This window comes from Chelonia mydas, chromosome 8 (assembly GCF_015237465.2).
Source record: "Chelonia mydas isolate rCheMyd1 chromosome 8, rCheMyd1.pri.v2, whole genome shotgun sequence".
Lineage (NCBI taxonomy): Eukaryota > Metazoa > Chordata > Testudines > Cheloniidae > Chelonia > Chelonia mydas.
Genome location: NC_057854.1, coordinates 45,490,691 through 45,497,494, shown reverse-complemented (window position 1 = coordinate 45,497,494; position 6,804 = coordinate 45,490,691).

Here is a 6,804-nt window from a genome sequence, read left to right as displayed (position 1 = left end):
CTGCTAGGCCCTGGGCTCCCCCTGCTGCTGTTGCTGCTCCAGCTGCTCCCCTGGCTGGGCCACACACCACCACCCCTTCTCTGCTACCTGTTTGCTGGCCGGCTGTTGGACCCCCTCCCCCCTCAGGTGCTGCTACTGCTCCAACTGCAGCCCCTTGGGGGGGTGGCCTGCTGGCCCGCCCCCCAGAGTGGGGGAGTGAGGGACCCCAGCCCCAGCCGTTGCTACTGCTGTGGACGACACCATCATCACCACCTGTGAGGCGTCCTTTCTGCCTGCCTGGACCACCACCTGGAGTTCCTGGAGCTGCTACTGCGGAGCTTGCTGCTTGGAGCTGCTGGAGCCCCAAGGAGGAGAAGAAGAAGAGGGGAGCACCTAGAGACTTTGCAGACCACTGTGGAGGGGGCTCTCAAAGACTGAATAACTTTCAAAGTGTGCTCTTGTGGTGGGGGTTTTGACTGTGTTTGTGGGAACACTGGGGGGTGTGGCGTGGAGCTGTCCCCCAATCCATCTGTGTCCCCCCAACTCCCACCACCCCCACTGGCTGTTTACCATCTGCCTCAGCTCCTACCTCTGGACTCCAGCTGCTTGCTTAGCTTGCCACGCCCTGTTTCCACCATTGGGGCCTGAAGAAACAGCCTGCCCAAACAAGACTCTTTCATGCAAGCACACGTGGGTGCACGTGCCCCCCCTTGGAGTGCCCACCCCACAACTTTGCCCCTTGCTACCTGCCCCATTTGCCCCTTGCAGCCCTTTGCTCCTCCCCTTTGCCCCAGCCCCCCTTACTAGCTTCAGTTTGTTTGCCTGCCCCACCCTTTTCCCTCTGCAGCTTTTGTTTGTTTGTCCCGCCCCAGCCTCTGAAGCTAGCCCTTTGGTTTCCCTGTCCTACCTCCAGCCCGATTAGCCCCTCACTCAGTGCTCCCATGCCCCCTCCCATGTGCTTGTGCCCATACCCATTTTAGTTTGACCCTTTTTCACTGTACCCCCCCCAGTATTGTTTTATTCCCCCATCCCCTAGTGCAGCTTGAGGAACCAGACTTCCAACCCATGTCGGTGACTGACCCCTAGCCCTTGATTGCCCCCTGTCCAGCTCAGCCCTTTTGGCGCCCTCCTCCCCTGCCTGCAGCCTAGGAAGGAGTGGTCAACCTGCTTCCCCTTTCCCCTCCTCTTTCTGGTGTCTCCCCCTCCCTCCCTCCCTGCTCATTATGGCAGGGAACAAGGTGGGTGGGGCCCCTCCAGAAGACCCCGCCGCCCCTCCCCTGCCTGCCGCCCCAATGCTCCCCTGAGCCTCTACCTCTGCTGCCGCAGCCAAACCACCTGCTACTGCTCAAGCCGGGGCACCAGCAGCAGTGGACACCAGGGTGGCCTCCACTGCTGCCACATCCCTCGCCCCCTCCAACTCTGGGGAGGCCCCCCCAGCCGGCGGGAAGGGCTAGGGTAAGAAGAAGGGGAAGGGCCCCGTAAAAAAGATCAAGCCCTCCATGGCAGGGCCTGCCCACACTGCCGCGGCCCCGCCACCAGCTGCGGCGTCCCTCCCCGCTGCTCCCTCCACTGGCTCTGTGGGTGCCCCTCCCCCAGCCCCCAGGGCGTACGCCCAGGTGGCGGCAGCCCCCCCGCCTGCCGCTACGTCATCTCTCCCGCCCACAGCCTCCACTACCATCTACAGCGGCTGGGGCCACTTCCTGACCTTGACCAGAAAGCACGGCGTCCGTTGCCTCCTGGTGCCCACCTCCCCCCCCGTGGAGACATACGTGCAGGTGTTGGCGAGGGCAGTGGGGCCCACGGCCATTGTGGCAGCCTCCAAAATGTATGGAAAAGTCATCTTCTTCTTAGCATCGGAGGCCGCCACCCAGGAGGCAGTGGAGAGGGGCCTGGTGGTGGGGGGAGAGGGGGTGTTCGTCCACCTGGAGCCACTGGAAGACCTGGGCGTCTGACTGGTCCTGACCTCCATCCCTCCCTTCCTTCCTAATGCTGCTCTATTACCCGCCCTTTCTACCCTGGGGAAACCCATTTCCGTTGTCAGCCCTCTCTCCCTGGGCAGCAAAGACCCCACCCTCCGTCATGTCCTCTCGTTCTGCTGGCCAGTGCAGCTTCAACTGCCGCCAGTGGTGCATGACGGAGAGGTGCTTGAGGGGTCATTCCTGGTCCCCTACCAGGGGGCCCATTACCGGGTGTATTACTCTATGGGGGAGGCCTGGTGCTACCTCTGCCGGGCGATGGGGCACGTCCGGAGGGACTGCCCCTTGGCCCGGCAAGGAGAGGCATCCGGGACCCCCGAGCCCGGGCAGGGCACTGGCCCCGTCATCGCCCGCTCCCCTGGCTGCCTGGCACCTAGAGCCACCCCTCCTCCTTCCCAGCCCACCACTGCTCCCGCTTGGGCCCAAGGGGTGCCTCCCCCACTATGCCCAGACGAGCGGGAGAGCCCCGCCTCTGCTGCATGCAATCTGGCGGGGCCTGTGGAGGAGGGTGCAGTGGGGACACCGCCCGGCATAGGAGAGGGCGCACCCCAGGGGGAATCTTCCCTCCCTTGTGCTGCCCCACCGTTACCCCCCACCCCCGAGTCCCTGAGCCATCGCCCCTGCCCCCTGACCTGACCCCTGCTAGCCAGCCCCGAGATGATGCCATGGAGGGCTGGGCCCTAGTACAGGGGAAGCAGGGCAAGTGGAAGGCTCGAGCTCCATTCCTTCCATCAGATGTGGAGGCCCCCTGGAAGACCAGGAAGGGGGGCACCGATGCTGAGACTTCCACTTTGCCCACAGGTGTGTTCCATTCACCGGTGCCGGCTGGAGAAGACGTGGCAGCACCGGAAGGCAGTATCGCCCCTCCACGGGAGTCCCTTCCCTCCGAGGCCCCTGATGGAGCCCCTCCTGCCCCAGTACCGTCTGAAGCCCCTGTGAGCCCCGAGGCGACCACCGCTTGGGGTGCCGGCAGAGAGAACCGCGGGGTGGTGGAAGGCGATCTCCCCTACATTTATGAGGAGATCGAGGCCCTGGGTCTGACCCTGGTCACCCAAGGGGAGGACAACCCTCTGCCAGTGGGCCTCAATCTGGGCGACCTCACTCCGGCCCCCCTTTCCTCATGCTCCCTCCCGCTAACCGTTGCTTCTGCTCCCGCCTCCGAGGAGCCCGTGGACTATTCCACCAACCCGGCCGCAGATGGCAGCCCACTGACGGCCGCTGGGCCTGTTGAGGCGATGGCCAGTGCCACGCAGCCAGGACCTGAGCCACCAGGGGCACCCCTCATTGGGGTGGAGCAATCGACCTCCTTCCTGGGCGGGGGCCCTACAGAAGATAGTCCACCTCCTGAGGCCATGGCTGCCAAATCCACCATGGAGCCTGTGCCCATCGCTGAGAGCCCCCTTCCAACCCCCCAAACCCTTGAGCCTGACCAGGAAGTGCCACCGCCCAGTTGCTTGGCTTCTGGAGCCCAGAATCTCACCTCTGCCCCTGCCCCTGCCCCCGACCCTATCCCTATCCCCTCCACCTCCCATGATGTTATTGCCGCCCCTGGGGCTGTCTCCTTCCCTTTTCCCGCAGATGTTCCTCAAAAGATGATCACTCTCCTGTAGCCATCTGGCCTGACCCTGTCACAATATATATCTTCTTACTATATGTTTCATTCTATGCATCTGATGAAGTGGGCTGTAGCCCATGAAAGCTTATGCTCAAATAAATTTGTTAGTCTCTAAGGTGCCACAAGTACTCCTTTTCTTTAAGCAATAAAATGAATTCCTGTGACACCTAGCATGTTGTTCTTTATTATAAGGGTTGCATGAAATATTTGCTACTAAATCTGGGGCAAAAATATTATTACCTTCCTTTCAGCATCTATCTGTCTCTCTACCTGTCTATCACCATAGTATCTGAGTGCCTTCCATGTAAAATTGATAAGAGTAAGAGAGTCCCTGGTGGAGTTCATGGAGTCTATTAGGTAAAAAATCTGCTTAGGGCAAGGATTTATGGTGTGGGTTAATTAATTTAATTTACTTTTTTTTTGGTTGGTTGGTTGGTTGATGTTTTGAAGTAGAAGGATGTGTCAAGTCTCCCTGAGTAAATACCATTGTGAGTGTTATTAACATAAGCTCTTTCCCTATGGTTTGCCTGACATAGTTTCCCTCTCCAGCTTTTACACACTCTGCTCTGAACAGGCCACTTCTCCACCTCCGGTGATCTCTCTGCCTCTTCCTCCCTCTTTGGAACATTCCCTTCTTACCCTTGCTTCTGGTTAGCCTCAGGTTTGGATTCTTCCTGTCTGCAGGATTGCCAGCCCCACATGCTCAAAAACTGTGAATCCGATGCTCAAAATCATGAGATGGGCTTAAAAATCATGAGATTTTCTAAAACAATAAACTTAAGGGAGGTTTTGATTTGCCTTTTGCAACTCTGGGGGAAGCCGTCCACCCCCATGTGATAGCTTTCAAGTGTCAAAATCCCAGCTTTGAATACACAGGCAAAAACATGCCTTGCCCCCTGGCTGCTTGGTGAGGTCTCCCCTTTCCCTCTGCCACCCCCAGGGTGGGGGAGCTTTGGTCCCCTCAGTCTCCTTCTCCACCACTTCATCCTCCCTTCTCACATTGCCCTGTACCCCTTAGTTTCCTCCTGCCTCTGCATCCTGCTGCACCGCCTAAATCTGCCTCCTGCTCCCCCTCACTCTCCTCATGCCTCTTTTGCAGGGTTTCTGCTGCTGCTCATAGTCCATGTGTCCCATCTGGGGTTGCCAACTTTCTACCTGCCCCCTAACCTGCCCCTTCTCCAAGGCCCTGCCCCCCCCCCCGTTCACTCCATCCCTCTGTCGCTCACTCTCCCCACCCTCACTCACGTGCTCATTTTCAGGACTGGCTCAGGAGGTTGGGGTGCAGGAGGGGGTGCAGGCTCGGGGGGGGGCAGAAATGAGTTCAGGGTGCGGGAAGGGGCTCCAGGCTGGGGGCTGGGATGTGAGGGCTCCAGCTGGAGGTTCAGACTCTGGGGTGGAGCCAGGGATGAGGGGTTTCACGTGCAGGAGGGAGCTTCGGGCTGAGGGGTGGAGCTGAGGGGTTTGGATTATGGGAGCGGGCTCCAGGCTGAGGCAGGGGGTTAGGGTGTGAGAGGGGGCTCCGGGGTTCGGGTGCTGGGGGGTGAGGGTTCTGGGTTGCGGTGTGGGCTCTGGTGTGAGGCTGGGGATGATGGATTTGGGGTGCAGGAGGGGATCAGGGCTGGGGTGGGGGTTGGGGCATGGGAGGGGGTCAGAGGTGCAGACTCCGGGCGGCACTTACCTCAAGCAGCTCCGGAAGCATTGGCATGTCCTGTCCCCCCCAGCCCCCCAACACACACTCCTACATGTAGGAGCGGCTCTGTGCACTGCTCCGTCCACAGGCGTCCATGGTTCCTGGCCAATGGGACCTGCAGAGCCAGCACTTGAGGCGGGGCAGCATGTAGAGCCCCCTGGATTCCCCTACATGTGGGATCCAGAGGGGGAACATGCTGCTGCTTCCGGAAGCCACACAGAGCCAAGGCAGACAGGGAGCCTGCCTTAGCCCTGCTGTGCCACCGACTGGACTTTTAACGGCCTGGTCAGCGATGCTGACTGGAGCCGCCAGGGTCCCTTTTCGACCTGGCATTCCAGTTGAAAACTGGACACCTGGCAACCCGAGTCCCATCTAGCTCCCCACACCCCATAGTGGCAGCCATTTTGCCTGCAGGCATGATTTCAGTTTCACTGAAAACAGATGGTGGAAGGTGGCAGCCATCTTTCTGGGAGGCAGCCTCATTTCCACATCTGCATTCATAGGGAAATGGCAGCCATCTTTCTGGCAGCAGCCCCATTGATGGTAATAGGAGATGGTGGCCATTTTAAATAAAGGAAAATTCACAAGTTGGCAGGAGAAAAAAAAACACCTAAATTGTTGAGAACATAAGAACAGCCATACTGGTCAGGCCAATGGTCCATCTAGCCCAGTGTCCTGTCTTTCTACTGTGACCAGTGCCAGATGCTTCAGAAGGAATGAACAGAACAGGGCAATTTATCAGGTGATCCATCCCCTGTTGCCCATTCCCAGCTTCTGGCAGTCAGAGATTAAGGTACCTAGAGCATGGGGTTGCATCCCTGACCATCTTGGTTAACAGCCATTGATGGATCTACTTGAACTTATCTAATTCTCTTTTGAACCAACTTTTACTTTTGGCCTTCACAATGTCCCCTGGCAATGAATTCCACGGGTTGACTATGCGTTGTGTGAAGAAGTTCTTCCTTATGTTTGTTTTAAACCTGCTGCCTATTAATTTCATTGGGTGAGCCCTTGGTCCTTGTGTTGTGTTAACTGCAACAAAATCGCAAGAGTTGGCAACATTGTGTCCCAATTTTCTCATAATAGTCTGTTCAAAATGCAGTGTCCCTTGAATGCAGAAATACCTCCATTGATTTCAGTGCGGCTTTGAATCTACTCCTCTTTTACATGTACTTCAATTTCTGGAAGTTTGTGCTGTTTTCCCTCCTTCTGCCCTTTTCTCCATCTTGGCCACCGTGTAATGGCTCATCCCTGTTTAGCCCCAGTCTTTCTCCAAGGCTTCCCCTGCACTGGAAGATCACCCTGACACATTGCCCAGTGCAGCATCTCTCTCCTCACTCACCCCGAGCTGGAAGATCCCATATCATAGTCCCTGTGGACTCAGGTCTTTTTCTAACGACAGCCTGCATACAAAAAATGATCTAGAAGTTCAACTGCTGGCAGGAACACACAGGCTGAGATTTTGTGTTCTGCTTCCTGGAGTCAGCCCAGCCTGGGCAGTCTGAGGGTGGGGGAGTCCCAAGATAGTATGGTCAGAGCAGCAT